The 27,678-nt window shown below is 41.0% G+C and overlaps 1 protein-coding gene across 8 annotated transcripts in view; it reads right to left on the bottom strand.

The window, feature by feature from the left end:
* LOC100747273 (flocculation protein FLO11-like) overlaps positions 1–27,678 on the bottom strand; it is a 307,210-nt gene that overhangs the window by 157,956 nt on the left and 121,576 nt on the right. For 3 of the 8 annotated variants that reach the window (XM_033323173.1, XM_033323174.1, XM_033323170.1), the window contains exon 2: positions 22,920–22,993. The exons of the other annotated variants lie outside the window; for them this stretch is intronic. The gene's annotated coding sequence lies outside the window, so the exon portion shown is untranslated. The remainder of the gene's footprint in view (positions 1–22,919; positions 22,994–27,678) is intronic. 8 annotated transcript variants of the gene reach the window in all.

Raw genomic sequence — 27,678 nt, forward strand, 5'->3', positions numbered from 1 at the left:
CTCTTACTTCCTCTTAGAAATCGTCTCGTTGTGTTAGCTGAGTTTATGCTCGAAAATCATCCTCTGCATTTTCCCGGGAGGATCCTCGCCCCGGGATAAGGCTATCAAATGCACGTTGCGTCTTCAAGTCGCGCTCAGGATGTCGATCCACGGTGTCGTGACTGGGCGTCGAGCGTGACTCTCGATGTGTTCCCTTCTCTTGAGAAATGCTTCCAGTGATGGAGGATTAAATATTAAATTAATGGATATTGTAAAGTGATGTGTCGTAGAATTTTGGGAATATTAAAATATAGGTTTAATACTGTTACATGTCGAGATATACGCTCGTATAGAGATAAAGCGTACTATACACTGATAATGTAAATTATTATTATAGAATAGAATTGTTGAAAATGACAACGTGAGTTCGTGCTCGCCATCCATATGCAGATGCGTTAGTTATAAGAAATAGTAACTAGAAGATAATCCTAGTTACAATCGATTGATTTAATCGATAGGCTTAAGATGCTTTCTTATTTTTATCCCTATTTTTTGTAAGCGTGTACAATAAAGGTTTTTTTTGGCTCAGAACGGTGTGATAGATTTATCTATTCAATAAAATAATAACTATTGTGATCCTACCTCTGAGTACAGAAATAACAACAAGAATTATAGAATATTCTAAGAATATTGATAGAGATTCTGGATCGAAATAACCCTTTGTGCAATAACCAGAATTGACCTCGAATTAATTCGCTTGTGAAAGGACAGTAGTGAGAAAATCTCGAATTTCCGAATCACAATTTCCGACAAAATTCCCAGTAGCGAAATATCGAAACATTATCATATTTTTCTCAATAACAATGCTACAAGTTATTCAGTATCACCGTAGTCGTGTTACGAGGTGCCTATTACGTTGTATTCAAATACTCCCTGGGAGACAGTCGATGGTACCATATAACAGGGAATAGCGGCACATTGAAGTACCGTAACCTGTAAAGAGTTTATCGAAGAAGAAGGACTGTTAAGAGTAAAGGGTAGTTTTGTCGGAGAAAAGCACGGAACGAGAACGACGGGTAGCAACTGGAAGGAAGAGAGAAAAGGAGCGATTCTAGCGGGACAATCTCATCTCGATCCCATCGTACATCGTGCCACCCGAGGCCTTACATCTCCTGGCTCGTCCTATGTCCCTCTGAGGGACTTGTGCACCCTCCACGAGTCTCCTTCGCCATCCCCTTCCTTCTCGTTCTGCTAGGTACACCGGGTCCTGCGACCCTCGACGTGGCAAATTGAGCACACTCGCCCCTTGCAAGAGACCGAGCAGCATTACGAGCGATATATGTGGACCATTCGACAGACAAACGGCTCTCTTTCCCTCTTAGATCCTCCCGTATTGTACGTCTTTTCTCCTTCTTTGCCTGGACCCCCTTCCCCGTAGTTCCAGGCGCGATCGTAAGTCGAGCAACGCGACACAGTTCGATCGAATTACGAGTTGAAAACGTTTTCAAAGAAAAACGAAAAAGATCATATTATATAGAAAATTAAGCGAAATGTTTGTATATGAAAAGCTGGTGATGATTATTAAGTGAAATTATAAAATAGGATGGCAAAGTCATTTTATTTTTGGAGAACGTTTATATAATATATAGCGTCACAAGTAGTATGACTAGATATTAATCAGGCAGGAGTTACAGATTCATTATACATACCATATCGCTTTTAGAAACGATGTACTTTTATTTTTAGTAGATAGCGTTAATTGTAATTAATAAATCACCATGTCTTCTTAATTACATAAATATACAGATTGCAGAAAAAAGATTTGTTTCCTAAATTAAATATAAGACTTATCATCGTAACTATTTTTTCACAGATCAAATTCCAATCCAACATTTCAATCGTAAATGAATTGTATAAATATTTCACTCCATTTGTAACACTAAACGTACAAGATCGAAACACATTCCACGAAAGTGATTGTGTTATCGAGTGTCATTAAGTCTCGAGGTTACGCCAATGAAACTCCATCGAGAAAAAAACGCTGACTTCGAATCTATCGCGCGCCTACGATCGTCGAGGAAAAAGAGAAGGGTCGATCCGGCAGAAAATATCTTAGAAGCTTTTCATAAATATTGAACGATACTCGGATCCAGGCGCTGCGTTGGCCTTCTGAATCGGGCTCATCTCGCGCCAGCGCGAAAGTGGTGGTTTTCACTCGGGTCTAATAAAGGGTTAATTAATACGCTTTAAACCGTCGCTCTCGAAAGGGGTGCCTGGGGTGGATGCACGACCTACAAAGTGCTCGAGAGGATCAGAGGGAGAGGGAGAGCCAACAAAGAGAGAGAGAGAGAGAGAGAGAGAGAGAGAAAGAGGGAAAATGTTGCCTGTCGCCTTCACGCCATACGACCTCGAATCGAATCACTAAGTGTTATTGCGTGAATCCCTCTTTTCCTCCTCCGTTCTAAAAATATTAAAAAATATCGTGTTAGATTTTTAACCATATCACTGGCGAAGGAATATTTCCAAACGCGTATCGCTGAATGTGCATACTACTCTGATTTACGATGGACAAATGGAATTGTCAGTCATTTCAGTAGATTGAGAATCCATTATTTATCACGTTGGTAGGTTAACGATATAAGTTGTAAGTAAAGGCGGATGTTTATATAAATGCACTTACGTATTAATCAATTATGTATTCATACATTTATGTATACAAATAAATACGTTTGTATCAAATATTTCGTATAACTACATGTAAAATAAGCATATCTTGTACATATTTGCAGATTCAACTTTCATCTAGTAATATTTTCAACTGATAATTTACTTCGAAACGAAGGCCAGATAACATCAAAACCAACTCTGTATATATCCAAACTATTTACATTAAATCTCGCGAATGCAAGAAACCAACTCAGAGTTATCGCGGAAGGAAGCTTGGTGCCAAAACAGAGGCCAGGTGTATTCGCGCGTGAAATTTAAGCAAGTAGCTTTCTCAGGTTGCATAATTATCCTCTGGGTGACACGGTACCAGCCAGGAGGCGTAAAATCAGCAAGGTTACCGAGAAATCCGTGCGGTAGCTGCGAAAGCAACGACAACGAGGCTGACGGAGGCTCGTTGGCGAAGCAACGACGCCTCTTCCACGTAAACCCAATTTATTTCGTTCCGGGCAAGGGAGGTGAGAGCGAAACGAGAAAGCCCTTTTCGGGGTGGGCGCCAAACGGTGATGCCACCGGCGACTTGTGAACCACTTGTCGCTGTTACGGCCCCATAAATTCACGGCGCCGCCGACACAACGAAGAACCACTCTCAGACTTGCTGCTCGGAGAGTCCCTTAGACGCATGTTTGGATGCCTGCTTACTTACGTTTACCCCACGCGCGAATTCACCGCCACCAGCACCCCTAATCGAAATCAACGTTTCCGCTCGTTACACTATTCTATTGTCGTGTCCTAACGGGATTTCGTGCCACCCCTCGAGCTACTCGAGAAAAAAAGAGGCATAGATGTCGAGACTTCGATGGGATAACACTGACGGATGAAGCATTCAGGTGATCTCGGTGTTGTATGGTCAGACGCCAGTATTTTTGCCATTTGGGTGAATACTGTTTATATGAACAAAGACATTATAGTTCCATTATCGTGATGATTTTGATTGTACAGAAGATTTTGTTCATTAAGCAAATAGTTACATAAAAATATTTCTATAATAATCCTGAATACCCTAAATTTCAAGAAATTTAAAGTTTAGTATGCAATATTACATTCATGGTACGTACCATTTGTACGAAGATTCATTCCAAAATGTATAGAGATAAAAACCATCACTATCATATCTAAAATATGATAGTCTCCACTTTATTACCCAAACAAACATTCACCTTAAAATTCTGGATTCCGCTATGTATTATCCTCTTTCAAGATGAAATCAAGAACCTACTGTACTGAAAACCATAACCAGTCATGTTAGCCCCGATAATATAGGGATACTAACGACGACTTTTCCACTCGTCTTCAAGCACTATCGATCGTTTAGTATCTGTCTTCCCAAAAGGCTTGCGGGTTTTCAAGTCCGCCATGCGGGCCGCCTAAGAGGTAACGGGTTGAACGGGTGGAGAACAGTTCCGCAACGAAGAGGGTCAGACGAAGTGGTGACAGAGACGCACGGAAGAGAAAGGGATGGAAACGACGGCCACGTCGTTGACACGGAGAGGAACAGAGAGGAACGGTAGGCTTCCTGCATCCGACGTCTCGTCGGCGAACGTAACATAACGAGATGAAGTCAGTGGTGTATGACGTCACGGTGGTGGGCGTCCTCGTCGTTGCGCTAGCTCGCTTCCTGGCGACTGTTTCCGTGGAACAGCGGAGACCGTCAACAAAGGACGAGCAGCCAGCCAACTAGCAAGGGAACACACTCGTCCCATCGTATCTCTCTCCCTGCGACCGTATCGCGCCCCGAAGTCCTTTTCGACCACTGGTCTGGACTCTGTCTTTCTCTCTTTTGCTTCTCTCACAGTTCTATCGTCGATGTCTGAGACGAAATTGAAAGGCAACTCTGCAAGACGATTTCGACACGGCAATGCAATCACTGGTCGGTCTACTTTAGCACAGATTTACGCTCGGTTTGCAAAGAAATTGCGGAGATATTTAGTCTTGTTGCAAAGACTTCAAGGACTTCAAGAAGGTTTGAACAAACGAAATGTGGAACGAATGCAATAAATTAGATGCGTCTTTTTCGTGGTGCGGATCGTTTCAAAGGGTTGTTCTAAAAGTACAAATTAACTTATCTTTGCATTGGTTGTCTGATAAATTGCGAGTAGATGTCTATTGCGTATTTGTAAGTGCACGGAAATTTAAGTTAGTTTTTGAATATATTGAATTGTTCAGGAGGAATAACCAATTGGAAATAGTGATTTTCCTGTAAACTAAATTAGTTCTACTATTCTAAAAAAGAAAAAAGACAGTAACCTGCGTGCGGTAATCATATTGAATAATCTCTGCCAGGCCTTAATGGTCGAATAAAGTTGTTTTGGTCTATTCTCGGTTCAGGGACCGCTAGCCGGCGCTATCTCGCCGCCTTTAACAAAGCGCGTCAGCCTCAGAGAACGGCGGAGAGCGTGGCCAGGACGAAGAAAAAGGAGAGCAGAAACGAAGGACGATGGTGCGAGGAGCACGGGGTGCGCTAGCCATATATACGACGTCCCCCATTGAACGTCGTACTTTGAAAACTTTGGACGTTAAGAGAAAGGGTAGCTAGCTGCTCAGGACGTATTGTAAAGGCTCCGTCCGGGCGACGGGGATGGCTGCCGTTGGCGTAGGGTGGCGCTACCAAGACCTCCTAGACATCGTTTCGATTTAAGGAGTGCCAGACCCACATCCCGACAGAAGCGCTAGGATTTTGGATTCTATCAAGGAACGACCTATTCCATAGGACCGAGGGAAGCCAATGAAACGCTTTCATCCTAGTAAAATACTCGGATAGGAGCAAGATGGAGTTTACGAAAATATCGCGGGACGAAATAGAAATTCCTGCAAAATCAATTGCCTCGAAACGGTAGATGGAGAAAAGGTACTCTTAAAGAAATTCCAGATAAAATCTTGGGATCAAGCAGTTCTGACATTTTTTCCGCGACTTCACGTAAGTTTATTCGTTTATTCTTTCGTGAATGCAATTAATTTTTAGAGTGTGCATTCAGTGGAAGTTGTGCAGATATCAGTGAGTGTGTTTCTTTGAACAGCGTGTTCTGTGAAAGAATGCAGCGTCTTATTTTAATCTTGACGAGGGTCTAAGTGAGAACGGATTTTCGTTTAAGTAAAGCATTCCAGAGTACCGTTTTCTTTGAAAGAAAGAGTCAAAGAAAAAGAAGAGAACATCAGCTAAAACAGTCGATAGCTGGACGAGCGTTGAAGAGGATACAAACAAAGATCCCGAGACGAAGAGAAACCCTTTGAAGAAATCCTTCGCGTTCCTGGTCGATTCCCCGTTTGCGTCAAAAAGTTGTCTGCATTCTTTTCAAAGGAATCTTCCGCTTTGGTTAACAATTACTTCGGTGCAAAACTACGGCACAATTTTTTAAAAATGTATTCTTTGTGAGAATTACAAGAGGACGATCCTAGCGTTGAAATTATAGCGGAGATAAACAAAATGTTTTGTATGAATATAAATTTCAAATATGTTAACAGTAAAAAGAAACACCTGTAAGCAAAGGACGATTCAAAAAATACGAGTCAGCATATAAAACAATACACATATGAACAGCACAAAATAAGCAACTCAAGGTTGAGGAATTCTTTTCAATTTCTGAAGAGAATTCAAATCTTCAAACAAGGTTTGAAATATTTCCAAAAGAATGAAATCCATTTCGAATTGCTGCACAATATCGTCAACTTAAACAGCTACAACCTAACCTTTCATCAAATTTTCAAACTTCGTACCCGTAAGAGCGAATCCCGGAACAATGCCTTGACTGTCAAAATTCGCGTTATTAGTAAAATGGTCCATCAGGGCTATCAGAAGGAAATGATTTTCCATGGCGCGACATGAAAACTGTAACAACGGTTCGCGTCCATTTCGTCAGCATAAAGACAGCTTTTAGTCGACGACATCTACTCTCACCTAGCCACGCTGCGCAGCTTGATGGTAGGGAATAGTTGAAACGCAAGGACTTACGCTAATGAAGGACGAGCGACGCAGGGGTGGGTTGGTACAATGACGCGAGCAAAGGCCAACAGGTCGCCATTAGAGCATACTGTTTCGAACTACTAATAGCCAATTCATGCGGCCGCCCAGTCGAGCCCGGTCCGCCAGTTCCGACCTCCTGTAGCTACCGTGACCAAGATCGTTGCCCCACATAAATAGATGCGCGGCTATTGGGAACACCCTTCGCCTTTCGATTCTGCTGATTTATCTATTATTTAGCGCGTAAATCACTTTAATATATGATTCCACGCAGCTTGAAGGAATTACCTTACTGCTTCAACTAACAATATTTTCATTCTGTACTTGTAGAATACAGTAAAACTTTACTAAAATTCTTACCCTATACATCTCTCTAAGTTTTATATAACAAATTGTGCCATAACTATTAGTTTATACTAACAATTTTCGTCCCAAAATCAGCATTCGTATAATCTTGTTTACCAGGAGCGAAAGATATTAAATCCGAAGAATATCGTTCGGACGAAATCGACAGGGAACGAGATATCGACGAGCACCGTAGTCTTAAATCTTCAAGTTGGCCGGGTTTCTCTGGTATGGCGGCGTCGATAGAACGGCACGCGATTATCGGCGAACTTTCTTGCATCTTATTCCGCGGTGGAGGTTCGACAGGAGTTCTATACATTGGCTGGGCGGGTAGCTACCAACGGATATACGACCTATTCCCAACGGTCCGCACCCTCCTTGGTACAATACTTGGTCTTCATCTTGCGCGTTCTGCCCGCGTAATTACGAGGGGAAAATTAAGCACCGACACAGCCGCCGGTCGGTCGACCTGTCGGTCCTTTCGCTCGGTTAACGAAAACGAGACAGGACCGCGGGACATCGAGAGTGCGACAAAGATACTAGCAAGGAGAAGGAAAAGGAATCACGTTCCTGAATGCTCGTACGAGATAGACGGCAAGGAGACAACGCGATGGGGTCTGTGCAAACCAAGCGTCTGAATCTTCTTAGATCTCGGCATGGATCCAGCCACAAAGCAGTCATTAAAAGATCATATCATTCGGCGTTACGGCTTTTGAAATCCTTTCTCTCCACAGATATTTTACCGGCCACCGAAATGGCTGCTCGTCAACTTATTCGTAATTAAAAAATGTTATTGTCATTTTTCTTGAGTGCCGCGATGGTTCTTTTCCTGTTTCGTTCTTCTTCTTTGAAAACTGGGTTAGAATATAAGCAAAGGTTTCTGATAGGTACAAGAGTCTCTTGATTATTCAGGAATTGTTTGTTTTAAATTGAAGTACTGGCAAACATATTGCAGATTCTTCAATCTTATCTTAAATATTAATTAAATGTATCTTAATATAATATGATATTCTCACTTTCAAAGGTACTTATAAGCCGCTGCTGCGTAATAATATATTAACGAATATTAGTGAATTGACAATTTACACGTTATAAGTTATAGAAGTCGATATACACTGCAAAAAGTTGTAAGCAGCTGAGTAATAATGAAGAAATTTTTAAGTTACACGTTTAAAATAATCTATGTATTACCATACACGATAACACCTCGTTCAATCTACAAAGTCTAGACAACAGTAATGTACAATTCCAGCAAACTTTTATCTATGTCATAGGACATTTTCTCCTAATAGAAACAGCCACCTTGGCGACAGGTCACCGTGACTTTTTACGTTCCTTTATGTACGATTCCATTGACGCTGCAAACTTCCACAAGATCGCTAAACCGATGAACTTATGTGGCGAAACTTGCGCGGTTATATCGTTGCTTAAGGAAGACGACATCGCTTCGTGATAAGCATTTCCCTTCTCTTTCGATGCAAATACCTTTTTTCGGGCCCCGCATGATCGAACTCTCCACTTTTTTAATCCGTTACACCGCGCGGGAGATTATTTTACGAGCCTGCGGTGCCATGGCATCAGCTGCGTCCGCGATGCGACCCCAACTCTCCGGCAAAGAGAGGAAAAAGAACTAGATGTCGATAAGGAACCGCGCTCTAATGCGAGTTAATAATACCTCCCTATTTTTTAAGACTCGCTACTTTATTTATAAGACACAGTGCCATACGCGCACAGCGATATTTTCCAGCCAAACGACTATTATCCAGCACCCTGGCTCTATGTTAGACTAACCAAGAGGAATACATTTTTGAAGATAGTGAATGTGATAAATATTAGACGTTGGGAAATTTTTGTGCTGAAATAACATTTGAAATACGAGATTATTCTGTACGTAGTATGACTTTTCTAAAACAATGGAATTCATGATAATAGAAATTGTATAAAAGAGTAGCAAAGATCGAAAAATTGTGAAAGATTGTATAATATACATGGTTAATACACATAGTAAAGCAGCAATGAATTAATAGCAATTTCGATTTCCGGAATATTGAGTATATTTCAACAAACTAGAATTTGAAAGAGTACACAAATAATCCTTGCAGTATTTAAAATAATCTCAAATCCTAAAATTGTATCGGGAATAAAAAATCAATTTCGGTCATCCCTTCAATGACCGTGACAATCTTAGCATTCTATATAATCATCAATATAATATGATACCATTATTAGTTAGAGAAACCTAAGCTTCAAATACCCTAAATTCGCTGAAAATCTGGAAACATGCAGTTTCTAATTCGATCTCTATAGAGGTTCTGATCAGAAAAGGATTTATCTAGGTCTTCGACGAAGATCAACTGGAAGAAGCTTTGGACGTCTATCGATCGCATATACACGTACGCTTTCCTGGGAATTACAGTTCGCGGTGAAACGCGAATATACGAAGTAACGTTTCAAAAGGTCCGTTTACCGTCCGACAAAGGGGTCCACGAGAACCAGGAGGAAACCTTGGCGCGGCAGTAGTCGGACAAAAGCGGTCGCTGCGGTAATTATCGTCTACACTAGCGAAAAGCAAGTAGAAGGAGAGAGGTGCGTCCATGTGAACGACGCAATGATGACGACGGCGGCGACGACGACGACGACGACAACGACGACGTCGACGACGACGAGGTTGCCGACGATGCCCGGTAGGGAAGCTGACTGAGCTTTAGCGAGTTTCTAGCCAACCAAGCAGCCATCCAAAGTACTGGACAAAGTTTCCGTTTGGTCGTCGGGGCTTCCAGGCTTCTGGAAACTTTCGGACCAACCCCCGGCGGACAGTCGTCGAGGATACGGCGTCTTTGTCCACCTACCTGGCCTGACCACTAGCTGCAAACACGGCCATTGCAGTAATTGCAATAAACGTCTATTCGACAACGGGGAATTTGTTCGTCTACGTGGAAATCACCTCGGTCACCGGTAAGAAAATCGATCCGCGTTTCCTCCTCCAGTCCAACGATTCGCGGAAAACCTGCTTATGAAAATCGATCAATTGGAAAGACAGTAGAGTAATAATAGAGATCATAGTAGAATGAATTTTTTAGTTTTCCCTAGAAGAATACGATATCGTAATTTTCTTCTTTTTTTTTTTAAATTCGACTTCATTTAAAATAACTTCAAAGGCGAGATTAATCTGGAATTCTCGCGGACAAATTAAACTTACCAAAAACCGAGACATACGTTTCACACGTTGAACTTCAGCATATTCTAAACCTGATCGTGCCTTATCTAATCAAGCATCACTGCAAACCGCGAATTTTCCATAAAACGTAACCCTATGGAGTAGAGGGATCCAGGGAAATCCGTTGCGAATCTCAGAATTCATCTCTCGTCTCTCGCGAGCATCGCAACCAATTACAGTATTTTCCAGCAGAACGACGCGACGCAACGCGGCTTCTACGCGCTTCACCTCTGCCTCCGTAGCCGCGGTTGGTGTCTCTCTTATGGGGCGTATGTAAATTAGACTCTCTGTTCGAAAGCGCAGCTTCCTTCAGAATCTCGCCCCGTCTCGTTTCTCTTATACTCGTCTTCTCTTTCCCTGCGCGCACATGAGGTCCTAAGACCACGAACGCCGCCGCTGATGGGTTTGTATTCTAATTTCGGGCTTTGGTTTTCGCCCAGCTTTCCTCTCGCGAGCGAGACAAGCTAAGGTAACGGAGGCTCCGAGGGTAATGGCTGAAGAGGGGCACGTTTTCCTGGTTGCAACCACCCACGAGGATGAAATCGCTTTCCGACTAATCCCAACGGAGCGTTCCAACCCCCTGCTACCCCCTCGATTCCACGACGCAATCCACCTTTTCTTATCCTAAAGCCAGCCACTCCTCTTTTCTTCTCTGCCCTGTCAGCTGGGCAACCGAGGAATGCTCGATTTTAATATGCGTAAAATTGAAATTAGCTCCTATATTTGCATCTGGTAATGGGAAAAAGAACGTTTTGCTCGTGAATTCGCGTGTATATACAAGCTGATTGAAAGAGTGACGACTAAACATTTGTGTTTGAAGGTTAGGTGAGAGGTTGTCGAAATACGCGAGACTGTATCAATTGTATCATGTAAAGTATTAGAAGTTTATTAAAATAGTTAATGTATTGTCACAACTGGACTGAATTCGCGATGCTGTAATTAAGGGTAGAAATTTGAGGAAGTGTCTCTGAATGTAGGATTGAATAGATTTATGTGTACCTGCATGCGTTTCTTATAAATTGGATGTTTTTCAACAAGTTTGAAATTGTAGAAAACCGACTGAAGTAATAGGAGTATTTTGTGTTCTGTATTTCCAATGCAAAGAATATAAATGATAGTGAAATTTCTTAGAAGAAAAATTGAAGTGATAACGTCTATTTCTGAAATACAGTGAAGCAAGAAAGAATAGTTTAGGGTTAAACGAGTCCAGCGAAGGTGAATCGAGACGCAAAGACCTGTGAAATGGCCTCTTTTCCCGAGTGACCCGCCACTGAATGCAGCCCCTTGCCGTGTACCACAGGAAAACGCGTGCCACCCTTCCTGTCGACCCCGTTCAAAAAAATTGTCTAACAACCCTAACGCATCTCTTCCTTGTCCCTTCCTCTTCCTGTTTCCCCGGTATACTTAAAAATAAACATCGGAAATCGATCGTTTCCCAAAATAATTAGCCATGCGCGACGTTGTACAATGTGAACTCGAGCTCGCGTGAACAGTACAATGTGAAACCCATCCAGTGCAAGGGAGGTAAATGAACTGCTAAAAAATTCGTGAATGAATTTTCATTTTACGATCGTAATACATTACATTACGTAATACATTAATTTACAAAAATTAAAAAAATGAATACTTGACAAATCTGAAACAAACATATATATCATCTAAACAAGGACAATAATTTTTAAGATGATTTTCAAGACTAAGTAGATATAATAATGTTTATTCTTCATTAATCGATAATCAAAATAATTTTCATAAGAAATAAGAAAATTCCCGCATATGTATATTACTTACAACCGATTCAAACACCTATGTCACCAACTTAGCTTTTCAAAATTTTCACTCATATTCGATGAAAACTAAGGCACATTCGTTGGTAGATCTTCGTGAAAATCGCAATTTCGATCGGCTGGCTGACGTTAAGTCGGTCGTACTTTAATTTGCAGGTTTATGCACGGGATAGGCGAACATTAATTTAGATTACGCTTTTAGCCGGTTGTGGCTAGTAAGGATAAGGGATGCCAGAGCCCCGGAATTGAAACCTCCTCCGCGGCCAGCGGGAGGTATACGTTACACACGCCTTTCGCTATTAAGTCGCAAGCCTCAAGTCCTGGCTTGAACTTCAACTGGAGCAATATGATCCAAGCATGTAGCGGGTATTGAACGTAGGAAATCCTTATCACCGTTCAAGGTACACGAGAGATTTCAGATAGGAATACGACACACTGTGAGAGTAGGGCAGAGGAGCGACTCCATAGCGGTTCGACGAAGTCCTAACCGCGGCCTAACGACGGCTATCAGCGGTATATCGAGAAAGGAGAGGCTCAGATCTTATCGGTGCGTTACCACCTAAGCTGTTTGCGTCTTGTAAACTCGAAGATTACCGAACTGCTCCACGTCTCTCTCTTTCATCGATGGTCGTCGTTGTCCATTTCTGTCTTTCGTCCTTCCCCAGATACTAGATAACGCGGCCGTCCTGGAAACCATGGATGAGGGTCTAGAAGTGGATGGAGAAGCCTTGGAAGGCATTCAATGTGTGAATTGCGGTGTCTAGGGTCCCTCTTGCCTCCATCCTGATCTTCGAGCCCTGTACGTGCATGCAAGACCGTACATAAGGATACGAACATCCTTGAATTGATCATCAATACTGTGATGTTACTGTCTTCGTGCTCGGTGGAAAGAACGATATCGCGTTGAAATTCAAAACTATCCTTTGCTTAACAATAAACACTTCGTTCTTAAGTTATCGAATTGATATTGCTTTCCTTTGAAAGAAACGTGTAAGGTAATTTCGCTGAACTCATTGCCATTGCTGCACTGGAACTGGGCTCGTCTCTACATAAATATTGATTTGGGTCATGAGTAAGCCACAGAAGCTTCGAGCTGTCATACGATCATAAAGAACATTAAAATTGCACGAGATTAGTACGAAACAAAGAGAATGCTTAAAGCAACGGTAACTATCTCATAAGCCACACGTGTCACTTGCAGTTCATCGATTTCCTTAATCGAATCAGAAATTTACTCGATTCGATCGAGTTTACCAAGTTCGAATCTATTCGGCGTCACGTAAACACAGTCGATACTCTCTAGATTTGTGTACGCGGAGGAGAGGTGGTTATTATGCAAAGTAATCAAGTTTCGACTGGGTGCGGGAAGAAGAAGTATAGAGGCAGAGCATGGCGTCCACGGAATCGTGAAATCGCGGATTCGACCAAAGTAATAACTTTCAGGACAAGCCTGTTGCGGTACTGCGTTTAACCCAAACACGTACGAAAGTAGATAAGCAAGCGACACGACGGACGAACTTCATTCGCGGACTGACGCATCTAGAATTGCTTATAACTGACATGTCCAAACCAGGTATTCCATCGTCTGGTAAAACTCTTCTCTTCCTTCGTCTTTAACGTTCCTCTATTGGAGAAGATACTGAGAAGAATTGCTGCATCTTCTTGGGATCGAACCCGAAACGATACTTTAACGGTAAGCCTGTGCTTGCAGTTAGATCACATTAGTAATCTCCCTTAGGTGTTCTTGCATTCTATGTCCTCCACGTGAATCGCCGGTCATTATTATGAATTCAAGTCCGAGTTTCTGCCCGTGACGACGTACTAGCTGGATCATTATTGAAAAGGGGTCAGATGATTTTAGGGATTAGGCTGTAATATTGATAAGATCGTTGAGGTGAAGTAGAGATAAGTGGGAGAAACACAGAACGATTTGAATGAATATTCTTTTTTTAAAATTACAATTTTATTTTAAATCGCTATATATCCATAAATAAATTTAACGAAACTTGAAATTTCAGCGCTATTATTCCAGTAAATACTCAGAAGGAAACATGGGTAAAAAATTTCAATAGTTAATTAGAAAGTCAACCAAATAATCATTATTACGAGTATAACATTGCGAGTTACGAAAAGCAGACGAAAAAGTTTCAGCCCCGAAACTCTTTTCGACCCTCGTTTCTCCACCAAATCGCGTTTTTCGCCAATGTACACGCTATCCCGTCGCCTCATTCGCAGCCACTATCGGCGTAACAACTGTTACGATTCGCAGGTCAGACGATCCATGGTCACGAACCGTTTAGCCGCGCACTCGTTAACGACGGGCTAATTAATACGCGCCGCGAGTATCGAGCAAACGTTTCCACGAAAGGGAGAGAGAAGCGCTGGCCCACCAAGGACAAAACGATCCTAGTCTTTCCGTTCCTCGTGCAGATTATTCGTGAATCGTGTCCAGCGAGTAGACAAGCAGAAATCGGTATCGGAGCGAGTATTTCGGCCCCTCTTGTCACGGGACGAATACGAAATCGACGAGTCTGTCTCCGGAGGGTCGAAGGGTCGTTTCCATCGCCTTACGGGTTCGCGCCAGACCAAATTAACCATGAATGGCCAATTAACCTGGAGACTGTGCCAACTAACCGCTAGAGTCGACGTTGCCCATGAACCGAATTGATCGCTGTCTCGCTGCTCGGACAGTTAATCGCTGTCGACTATGCCAGGAGTGCTGGAGAAGCATGTGTGTCGACAAAAACAGAGTAATTCAGATGTATGTAGCATTGAATTTTTTTCCTTAAATTAGACCAATAACTTATAGAGTGGGAATTTTAGCAAGAATTTGAGCAAAATCTTAAAATATCCAATCCCTTTATCCTATTTTTATTCAGGAAACAAAAATATTTATAGCGAACATTGAATATATTAAGAAGTTTGTCTTCAAATATAAATAATGTTGTGCTGTAGTCGCTAAAGTTTTCTAACTAGTAATCACTTTAACATTCCAGCGGCAAACCAACTAATCAATTAAGTAGCTAATGAAAAAACAAATCGTGCCAGAAACTGACATTCAAAGAGAGAGCATAGAATATAGGCACGGATACCGAACCGCTTACGAAACTCGAGGAACATTTGCGCGCATCGCTGGAATCTCCATCGAGCAATCGTTTTCGCCGAAATACGAGATGGTACCTAGGGTTTGGGGAAAGAAGCAACCCCTAGTTCGCACACAACCGAGACCCTGTTTTAAACCGTCTTTCCCCCGAGAAGAGGTACGAATGGAAGGAGAAAGAAGGCTGGCATACCACGCGATGGTACATTTTTAATTACTTACACCCACGCAGCTGCATCGCGCGATGACTATAAATCAAGCGGAGCGCCGCCCAGCAAAGTAATTACAGCTAGAATTTTAAATAATGTTGCCGCAAGCACGGTTCACCTTCGTTCCCCGCCTATACCACCTCTTCATCGCCCCTGAATATCCAACACTTTTCATCGCACTGGTTGCCTTTTTGTCCTAAACTGTTGTAAATAAGTCGTTGCCGCGACTCTTTGTTAATCGACTAGTTTTTTAATCGCGATAGTCTCAGATAGCCGATTCAACTTTTGCGACAATATTTCAAATGTTATACTTTATATACGAAATGGTTGCGGCTTTGGTAGATTGCGACGAGTATTGAGAACGTTGTAACTAGAACGAATCGATGCATAATTGATGCAAGCTACAACAGATTAACTTGAAAGATAAAGATGATTAGAATATTCATGGTGGTATTTTGTAAGATGATATCGATGTAAGAAATGCACAGAACAAGATTTTTTATTTGGACATTGTCAATACATTTACACTTTATAAACTCTAAAAAATTATCTACACAAAATAACTTTCTTACTGTATCATTTATAGTGACCTAATTTTTATCGCAATTATCCAAACATGTATCATTCTCACAGATGAGAAAGAAAAATGCACATGAAACAAACACTCCTACATAATCAGTATATATCGCAAGAACTTCCTTGCAATTATACCGTCCCAAATACAGGGCTTGTTATCTCTCGAACGACTTTTTACGGTAACGCGGTTGACGATTAAAACGACCGAGGAACGAAACTCCGAGGATCCGGCAGTGCAGTTATACAAATACATGCTAATTACTGAGCTCGCTAATTTCTTCCCAACATCACGTGTCCCCTTTTAACTCGCGAGGTTCGTCGTCGCGGAATAGTTTCGCGATTTGTCACAGCTGATGACACCGCTAAGTATAGAGCCGCGGTTAAACCAAAGACGAGGGGGTGGCTCGACGGCCCAACCCTCGGCCCGACGTTGGAATTGTTTACATAATTATGCGCCAATTAAGAAAGCAGGTTGAAGGAGGCGTAAGGAGAAAGAACCGAGAGAATCGGTAGCGAGTAGCTCTGCCGAGGGCAGCAACCATCCCGATTCCGACGCAATTAAGGTTCGGTTGAGGAAACCTACAAAAAAAAGACACGATAGGAAAGAGTGGAATTTAATTAGAAGCTCGTGCTCTCTCGTATTTCCAGGCAACCATGAAGAAACAAGACAGAACGGCGTATGTACGTAAACGAAAATAAGGTAGAAACGCCGAAGATAGAACGAGAGCAAGCGTGGCTGAAATGGCAGATCGGAGAAAATATAGACAGGCAACAATGACGAGGAAAAGAGAGACGATGGAAATTATCGAGGCGTGCAACGACTCGGGCAAAACCGAGAGAAAACGTCAGCGACGAGGTATCGTGAGCAAAGACATAACAATCACGAATATGATAACACGCGGAGGATGGATGGTTACCATCACCTCAGACCTTCGCGAGGATTCTGAGGAGCCGGGTGAACGTTGACGGAGAGGGATGTTGAAGCAAGATGAAAGATGATGAGTGAAGGAACCGCGGCAGGGGTAAGAGACGCTTAATTAGAACCAGACTTCCGTAGGATGCTTGAGGCTTCCCTATGCTCTAAACTTCTATCTTCCCACAGTTTATCCCCGTAAAGTGGCTATCTCGAAATTATCCTCGAAATTATATCGAATTTCGGACTTAAGTCGCGGTCTTCTCTAGTATAAATTTTTTGTTTCGTCACTTGTGACAGACAAAACACTTCGAAGTTCGAATATAAGATGAAGATTCAAGTACTCCTTGAAAATTTAGGTTATGATGCGTGACAACTAGATAATTTTCTAAGATTTGCTCAAATATTTTTACCTAATTTATTTCCACCAAAGACTAAAACTCCTGACATTTTGATAAATTTTATCTTTTAGGACGATAAAAATTGAAGGCAGAAATAATCTACTCAACCCGAACTAAAACTTACATTTTACAAAATTTGTACAGTACCACAAGACTCAGTTGTTTGCAGATGCATTACAGTTCGAATAAAAAAAAAATGCTCTTAGAAGAGAATTCATTCTCCACTCATTCCCAACAAATAAACGGCGACATTGCTCGGTAGAATGAAGACATTCTCACGAACGACAACGTATTTCGCGCAAGCAACAACCGCGACGGCAAGCCGATGTTTACTTTATCCTCACTAATCAAGGGACGTATTTGCGTTTTATAATCCTTGGTCGGCTAAGAGGGTAAAATCTGAAAGCTTAGTGGAATCTCCTTTCGGTTGGATGGGTAATCCTGGCTTCGACCCTCGATTCCTCCCCTGGCAGCTCTTCGTCTTCCACGATCGGTCGCGGAGGAGGACGTCGTCTTCATGAACGTCTTCGTATAACGCCCGAGAAGAGAGACTCCGCGGCTGCGTCGCTGACTTAATGGCTTATTTTATCCGGTAATATTGCTGCCCGACGTTGAGGACGCCAACGATGAATTATTACCGCGATCGAGATTCGCGTGGTCGCTCAACGAATCATTGAACGCGAACTTCTTTTATTAGTTCTTTAAAATTTGAATTTATTGATTTTACGGAACGTAATGTTGTGTACAAAAACTTTTGGGAGTGTGTAATTGCAATTAATACTTGAAATGTGATAACATGTTACAATTTAGTGAGATGAGACATCAAGAAAAATATCGTATTTATAGATTTATAATTTTAAACATCATTGGTATATTTAATTTGCACGCGGGATGGAGAAAAATGTAGTAATTTGGCAGCAAAGAAAGTTGAAAGTTGTTTCAAAAGTTGTTTCGAAACTTTGGTTAAGAGAATGATTAAATAGGTACAAAAATTAAATACCATACAATATTTGAAGAACAGGAATCTATTTATGATTTCAATCGGACATTTTTTAATTTCCCTCTCGCGTTTCATACTTTTCTGAACATGCAATTTCTCCTAGCGCAATTCCGCTTGCTTCTTTTTTCTACGATAAACATAGCTATCTGTCCCTTCTTTAAACATAAACGAACATCGTCGGGGTAAAAGCAAGGGGAAATTTTAGAGCAACGACATGTACAGCGAAGATCGAATAATTGATAGGTACAAAGTACGTCGATGCCCAAGCTAAAGGAAACGCAGAAGGGACGAACCACTGGTCAGTGTTATCGATAATTCACTCAAACTGACCGATTTGATACTGATCTACAAGTTCGATCCAATTATACCTTCGTTCAATTGTGATCCTGCAAATTTTTCATTTTACGCGTGGAAACCCTCATTTTCTTGCAATCTAAAATATTTATATTCAAATACACGTATTTCTCCATACGAATATGAAAATATATTATTCGATTAACATCTTAACAATTTAATAGCTTCTTAAGTAACGATTGAAATGTTAAAGAGATGTAATTCTACAAACAATGATAAAGAAAGCATATAAATTCATAGCTAAAAATTATAGGAGAAGAAGAATAGTTGTTTATCCGCTGGATCCTCCATAACAAAGGGGAATTTTTAACATTTGTAATTAAGTTTTTAATTATTCATTCTAATCACTTTTCTAATTTCAAGTTCAAATTTAGTTAAGTCGAAAATATAATTCGGTACAATATTATATAAATAATAAGGCAAACGTAAATTGTTTCGAGTACCGTAAAATTGTATTAGAAGCCGACGCATCGTGGACTAGAACAGATTATGATTCTAAACTACCGGAGTTGAGGGTTAATCGCGATCGATCGGTGTAAAATTTCTCCTCGATGTCGGAGGAGCATCGGAACGGCGAAGCCGGTGAAATCGAGCTATTGAATCGACATCCGTCATGCGAACGTCAGCCTCTATACGTGTTCTACTAGTAACTATAGCCACTCGACGCTAATTCTCTGGCTGGCATGCGACCGCCACTCGAATGACACGACATTACACCAACCGTTCGACCATTTTTTTTTTCCTTCTTTTGCCACACTTTTCAGTTCGCCTCTCGTGCAGCGTTCGGGGGCGCGTGCACGAAACTACCAAAGAAACAGTTCGATGTGCATCTAAGCACCCCGTGAAATTATGCTTTGGAAACCTACAGGCACGAGTTACCACCAGAATTGTTTCAAGCAGAGAAAGTGTGACAATAATTTCTAAGTTTCTATTTTATTCGTACTATCGAAAAGTGAAGATTGAAATACTGCTACTATCGATAAAACCACCTTTATTAATACTCAGAAAATAAAAATGGTAGAGGATGACTGATAATCTACAGCAATCGAATGTGCTTGCAAAAATTGAATACTTCGTAAACCATCTAATGATTATTAATAATTCTTTATTTTTAAAAAGTTTGCTATAAGTAAATTCTACATTTTCCTAAAAAAGAGAAAATAAATATTTCGTATACTTACATATCCTCACTTGTCCAAATTTTCCATACAGCAAGAACAAGGCAAAAACCGAGTCACTATCGCCTGCAGTCACTATGACTCTCTTCGAAACGTTCAAAGCACATCCAAATGCAAGTTTTATCGCTATCAAAGGGCAAAGCCCACCAGCCACGAAGAAAACTCCGAAAACTTGTGCTCGATAAAAAAGTTATGTTAACGATCACGCGCGTTTTCCAAGTATTCACTACCCTCGTTTCGATTCACGGAAGCAACGAACCGACACGTACGTCAAAACAAATAAAGCGTGCCAAGGCTTGGGGCATACTGATCGCGAAGTGTCCGATTGATATGCAGCGTGTTGTTGAGGCACAAGCGACGCCGACTTATGCCCGCGTTCTGCCACAGGCCACGTGGCCTCTCGCAGTGCAACGCCAATAACGTGACAAAAATGATAGCGATATAGCGGCGCGTATTCTCCTTTCTACCCTCGACGACCTCCTCTTTCCCTTTCACCCTCAGCTTTCTCTCTTACACCTTTCTAAGCGGTTCTAAACGCGTCTTATGTTGTCCGCTTATGGCCATCGCTTGCAGCCAGCTGCCGGAGTACGTGGCTTACGAGCACGTGGGAAAACGCGCGTGCGGAACAAGCGTCAGACGGCGGCAGCTTTTACGGGACTGCTTTCATAATAGATGCCAGCTATATACGTCACCGCACATCAGCTTGCCGGGCGAAATAACACACATTTGCGGCTAATTTTGTGCACGATTGTCGCCAGAGGGTCGGCCCTCATTCTCCTCTTTGGCCCACCCCCTTCTCTGCTGTAAATGAATTCAGCGTTTTCGGAGATTTACTGTTCAGCATTGCACTTGCATTCGATTTTTTATTCGATTTTTTTCTAATCGATATAATAGTGTGGAGTAGTTCTAGAGAATACTCAGAATAGAATTGATTCAATATTGATACAAGATGATTCAACGTAAAAGCGTGAAATAGCTTAGAAATTGTTGGAATTTATTTTAATCGAGGTAATCAAACTTTGGTTAAATTTGCGTCATAGCTCTTAGGCTATAAGAAGTATTTGCACATTACTGTATCTATTATAAAATTCATATATTAATTAATTAGATACATTAATATATTACTTCGTATCATTTAGTAATATTTCCATACGATTACAAAAATTTGATACTATGACAATGAAATTAACCTGATGAAATTAATCAATGAAATGAACCTGATAAAAGAACATATCATTGCAAAATGAACACGATATGAAAAAATACTTTTTATAACCACTGCATGCTTGATTCATGAATGAATGATGCTAGGGTATATTAGAAAAATGTTACGTTATAAATAATAAATGATTTTGGACAATAATATAGATTGACAATCGCAAGCTTTGATGTGAAACAATGTAAGAGATAGGAGTATTGTGTGGAATAATGTAGGTGAATTTTGTTAATGCAACGGGTTTGTACTATTATATTACGTTCGATCAATGAAATACTAACACAAAGCGTACGAGTAAGAGATAACATGTCGAACACGTCATGCTAGTCTACGGTAGAATAGAATTCTATGGCGTTTGAGGAGGATGAGTCAGTTAAAGTATTTAAATTAGATTATAAGGCGGATATCTATAGCTAACGGCTTAATCGACTATAGGTTCAAGAAGAACAACGATGGTTGTTTGTAGATAGTATAACACAATTCTAATAGTTTACCTTTAATAATATGATTTTTCACTAATTGTTAAAGGTACACAGCTACACCAGATTTAGAAAAACACGATTAAAAATTAATGTAATATTTGAAAGATTCTCTCTGTTAATTTTACACCAGTATACATACTACACAGACAATAGATATTAAAAACAAAAGTAAACCTTTTATAAAGAGTTCAAATTATCTACGAACAGTTTTATATTTTTACCGTAAAAAATCTAAAAATATATGATTACATAAAAGAAACACGAAACCACAGAAAGATTTAAAAAACAATAAGTAATCAAAATTAAAAGATAGCCTGAGTAAAGCAGCGATCTTAGCGAATAGAGGAATCCGGTACAATTCTCCAAGATCGTGTGTCCATAGTGAAAGGAGAAAACCACGATAAATTAGTAGGCTGCGGGAAGCGTGACGCTTTTTAAAAGCCATGATTTTCTGATGAAAGCTTGCGTTCTAAGGCGCGCTCGCGCGGTTTATCGAGAAGGGGTGAGAAAGGGGACAGAGGCCAGGCCGCCTGCTCCGTTTAGCTGCAACCTAGCAATTACCTGTAGGGCATAATTGTCATCCCTTACGTTTTCCAGGACGGTCTCCCCGTCCCTCTTTGGTTGCTTGCTTACTTGCTCCTTGCTCGAAGCGACCCCTGGGCCACCCTAGCGGGGGCGTTGGGTCACGCGAGGCCGTGCCTGTCGCAAAAGTCCACGCGACGCGCACAGCCACGCAATGCCGAAACAACACCGACTTACCTTGCCAGTATCAGATTTCTAATTACTAATTTACTCCCGCCGCACATCCCCGCGGAAACCCGGTCTTTCCAACCGAGACCAAAGCTTTCGACTAGCGAGAGTTACACGCTCTTTTAAAAGTTTGCGTTTCGAATGGAATTTATCAATTTCTTCGTCGACCGAATAACGGTACATTGTTCTGTTTGATGAACCAGCTGGTCGAAATGTGGCCGTCGCATCGTTGTGGAGGGAGGCAGGAAGAACAGATTCAACGATGAACTATTTGATAAGTTAACCCATTCGAGGTTTGAGTTTAGCTACAGGATAATAATTATGTCTTCTTTTGTTCTGAGAATAATATTTTGTGGACTATTTGATTCTTTGTTTTTTTAATTTTATTTTTAAATTAATGTAAATTTCAATTTTTATACATTCTTTTCGCTAGTATCATAGAATTCCCTCTATAAGTTATTGAATACTTCTTAACTTAGAATATAGTATATGTTCAAATAGGTTTACAAGTAGATCTTTAAAACTGCCAGTGTAGATTAATTTTCCTTATATTGCACGCCGTTAATAAATATCAACTTCATCTCCGAATTACAGCTTTTATTTATTCCTATTTTAAATGTACTAACAATAAATGTGCCAAGACTTAATAGAATATACCAAATGTAATCTATATTGTGTATATTGACAACCTCGAGTAGGCTAAAATGAACAGATGAGTTTGGTGACTTACCAGCCAGGAAAAAAGGGTAGGCTCGAACGATTAATGAGTTAAATACTGCTCTATAGAGACGCCGTGGTATTTACCTGGAAGCAGAAGATCGTTTCGTGAGGGGTTAGTGATAGTCATGGTAACGAACAAGGTTGATTTTTAAGGATATATTCGTTGAGGGATAGGATGGATGTGTTAGAAGAAGGGTTAAGGGGGTAAAGGAAGTACATCGAGTGAGGTGATGCGAGGCAGGAAGGTACGAAGGCGGGCATAATTGCGAAAATTAATTATTGCCATGCACGAATGTCATGTGTCTCCCTGTTATTAGCCGACGGGCATAATTTAAAGGGAAGCGACTTGTTAACAATATCGTGCTCGTCCCGAAATTGGTGTACGTGGATAGAAATACAAGTAGGAATTGGTACCCTTCTTAGCTTTTAATAGTTCAAATTTATAATTAGTAATGCTATTAGGTATTTCAAATTTATTTAGATATGTAGTGTATTTCTTCCATGTTTCATAATCAGGTATGAGGATGTTACGCACGCTAAATTCTTGTCTAATTAAATTATTTCCTTCAGGAATATATTTAGAAAGGAACTACACGCGATATTATAGTGTATATGTGTAAACACAATAAATAGCAAATTAAAAGTATTTGTGATGTTACTGACGTAATAAAATTTTAAGGTTCTGGAACCGCGTTATAATTCGATGAACGTTACGACACGCGAACACCGACCGATTTCCACGACCCATTCGAAGACTGCGTTCTTTGAAACAACGACAACAGACACGCCTAGTGTTTAGAGTTTTCAACGGCGCGGTTCTTTTGTTGAACTTCAAAATATGAACAGTATTCAATGTAAGCTATTGACACAGACCTGAACTAAATGCGCCACAGAATTTAAATGTATACAAATACATGACTACCTTTTTAGAAGATATATCGTATCTCGATGTTCATTTAATGGAAAATATCTTAAATCAGTGAAGCTATCCAAGAACGTATGTAATATTTCTTTAGTCAACATTTATTGATTTTTATAAAAAAGATATAAAAAAGCTTACAGGTCATTAGAAAAATGCAACCTCAGATGCAGGGTACTATATACAAGTTGTATTGTAACATGTGGAGCCCACTTCAGAAGTGGATAGGAAATATCACAAGAACAATGAAAAAAGTTTATATGAACATATGTCCTGTCTGATCTGATTTCAAAGTTATAGCCGTTTTTGTGTTTCAACAATCCACAACTGTTTACCTTCATGGAAGGTACTCGGACCCTCGGTCTATATGTAAGCTTGCAATCGTATGAAAGAATTTTGCAATATTTCAAATATTCCAGGTATAATCGAATAATACAAACCAAGGGTGCTCATTTCAATGAAGTTAAGCAGTCGCGGATTGTCGAAACACAAAAATGGCTACAAATTTGAAACAAGATCGGATAGAACAAATGTCCGTATGAACTTTTTTCATACCCACTTTCCTACCCACTTCTAAAGTGGGTTCCACATGATATAATACATGCTATATAATTGCTCTCTCATTAGAAAATGCAAAAGCGTATTTAAAAGCAATATTATTCATGACACGATTTGATAAAACAAGCAAAAAATTCAACCTCATAAGCTGACCGCACATCAACATAACCTAACAACCATTCGCCACAAAACCATCCAAAAACCCTGGCTACCTTGAATAACTACTCGGTTATTACTCATTTCGCCCCTAAACAAACGTATTATAATTCGAGCCCTCATCCTAATCTCATAACACCGCGGTGGCGGTCGCGGTCGCGCGATACGCATAATCGTCTCACAGCGTGGTGCATCAACCTTTGAAGCGGCGTTCCGTTCGCAGTGCGCATTACAACATTTACTTACTGCCGTTTAACCACTTATCACGTCGGATCTCGGTGCTCCCGCAACGCGCCTAAAGGCAGATTTCCGCGGAGTTGGAGAGGGAACGGGGACACGGAGCGAAATCGAGCGGTTGCACGCCAACGCGAGTGCAACAGGGATCAGCTGAAAGGGATGAAACGCGGAATAGCAGCGAGAGGGTTGAGCCACAGTGTATATCCGTTACACGGAGCGCGTGGGAGCGTTTAACGCAGAAGCGTGCGAGCTGGCTGTGCGAGTAACGGCGTCCTTTATCAAACGATATTGCACGGCTCGCATGCTTCAAGGACATATCTGACGGATATCAAGTCGACTACTACTCGATCCGGCTAACCGCTTAAGCCCGGCGCCTCCTCTCCGTTCGTTCCAGCCCTCCCGGGGCGAGCTTCCCTTTGCACCAGTCGAATCAGATATTTACCGATTCCAATTGCTTTCGTGATTGCGTCTAAGTGGCCTGGATAGGCGTGTTTCGCCGGGCACGCGGTAATGGGTATCGCCAAGCTAGCCACCTCGCGAAGAATTCGCTCTGAATTTCAAAGGATCGATTCGTGGTCGATTTGAAGGTAATTGTCAAAATCGGCAAACGTTATTTGATAGTCGAATAATTTTTGTGAAGGTAGGTGGTTTGTGAAGGGAACGGTTGTTGGCGTCTCCGGTATATTTGTATATTTGAGCTTGGTGTTGGTATAATAATTATTAACAAATAAAATGAAATTAGTGAGGATTAAATTAAATTGTTATTCGTAAGTCGTTTGTTTTCGGAATGAGTCAGTTTATAGATGGATATATGTAACGCAATATAAAGTATGTATATTTGATGACTGTCAGGTAACTGCGTTTCTTCAGTCACTGAATGATTAAAGTTATGATTACATATGCAACAATGCGCGTCACGATTAAGGAACGTATAGCGATGCATATAATTATTCTATATCCATTTAACTGCGAATTCTTAAATGACCTTTGATTTCTCTCGTTGAACAAAGTAGTCGATATAAAACGCTGTGTTTAGATCGTATTTCTTCAGCACTATAATATGATTTACTCAAAGAAATAAAATCACATTAACCAAAGTACCGCTTCAAATAATGAATTTTTTACAATTCTTTTATCATCATCTATCACCATTCTACGATACCTCGATCGAAAAACAAAATATTTGAGTCAATGAAAACTAGACTACTCTCAGCAAAGTTTCTCGTGTGATCTCTTAATCCTAGTGTACTGTGCATAACTGTACTGGAACCAGACGCACATTCGAAAAATGCAATTCGAGGGGACAACCGTGGACAATGAAATATGCATTTCGTATTAAAACTTCTGGTTTGGTCGACAGCTGAATGAAATCCGTGAAGGATTGATCGTTAGAGACTAGAAGGTTCGTGAGGCATCGTAAATTATGATAGATACGCGGACGAACCAAAAAGAGAGAAGAAGAATAAGAAGAAGAAGAATAGAGAGAGATAGAGAAAGGGTTGTAGGTTAGGTGAATACGCCAAGGGGTCTCTCTGCTTGCCTCTGATGTGGTCTGTGGCCTGAGCTTAATAACCGTCGGCCCTCGGCCTCCTCAAACAAACGTTTCTATCCGTTGTGCATCTCTTTGCCTCTGGCGTCGAGAATCCTCAACGATGACACGGATGAGAAAGAAAAATGACAATGCGGAAAGCTATCTATATATTGTGCTAATTACCGTAATAGAAAAGTCAGTGACTACATTTTATAAAAATTTGTACGATCATGAGAAGGACCTAAGAAAATACAAAAGTAAGTGTATTGCAATAAAAACACGTCAAACAGGATGGCTAGAGTTAAGAAATATAGTAATATCTTTAATCGTAAACAAACGTACAATTGATAAAGATTAATCTATAGTATAAAAGAGTAAAGAGCGTAAGAATTGTGCAGGTACTGTCTTCTAATTATTAATTATGCCAGAAGCTGCGCTTCTTTATCATAGACCAGTACACGGTCCCAAAAAGCTATGCTTAATACTTTCCAACGTTTTGCACACCTGTGACAAATTTCACCGCAACGTCGAGCGACACTGGAGGAAGAAAAAGCGTGGTCGAATGGTCGGCCAGCCAAACGGTACACATTAATCAGCTGGCCGAGCTCGATGGTCAAATTTCATGCGAGCCACCGAAAACGTTGTCCATCTGAACGAGGAAGAAATTTATCTCCGCGTCGCGTCGCGCCGTGTCATTCATGGATAAAACGCCGGACCCTCGAACGAATCAAATGAACGCGACCAAAAAGCGGCGTGGTCGGTAAAAAACGAGGTTGATACGTGCTGTCGAGAGGTACTCCGGTATTAAAAACGCGGATAAAAGTCACAAGGAACGAGCCATCGGATTATATCGTTGCCCCAAACGTAGTCGTGTGTAGGAGGCAATGCAAGAAGAGCCATGAAGAGGGGAGGGCGGCGAGTGGCTCATCGACTGGTACAGCCTAGTACCGATATTACCCTGCACCCTCAGACCAACCAACCGTCGAGCAAGAGAAACGGAGACTATCAGGTGAATAGAAAGAGAAAGGTAGAGAGAGGAACGAGGCAAAGAGGAATATGTAAGCTCGCGTAGATATCCACTTCCCTTCCGCGATCAATTAATTCCGGACACTAATGCTTTTCTAAAGACACACACCCAGGCCAGGGCTCACCACTCGGTGGGCTGATAACCGACTATTCCTAGAGCCGTCCGTCCGAACCGTCGAATTGCACGTCACGCGATTCCATCGTGGCTCCGTTGCATTTCCCTCTCGACGGCTACTACGCGATGACGGAGTTACTCCGATCACCCAAAAATTTCGGAGTATGAAATGAAATGTTGTTTGTTCTAGTGAATTATAAGTCCTATATTAATAATTTTAATAACAT

Source organism: Bombus impatiens, unplaced genomic scaffold (genome assembly GCF_000188095.3).
Source record: "Bombus impatiens unplaced genomic scaffold, BIMP_2.2 scf_0044, whole genome shotgun sequence".
NCBI lineage: Eukaryota > Metazoa > Arthropoda > Insecta > Hymenoptera > Apidae > Bombus > Bombus impatiens.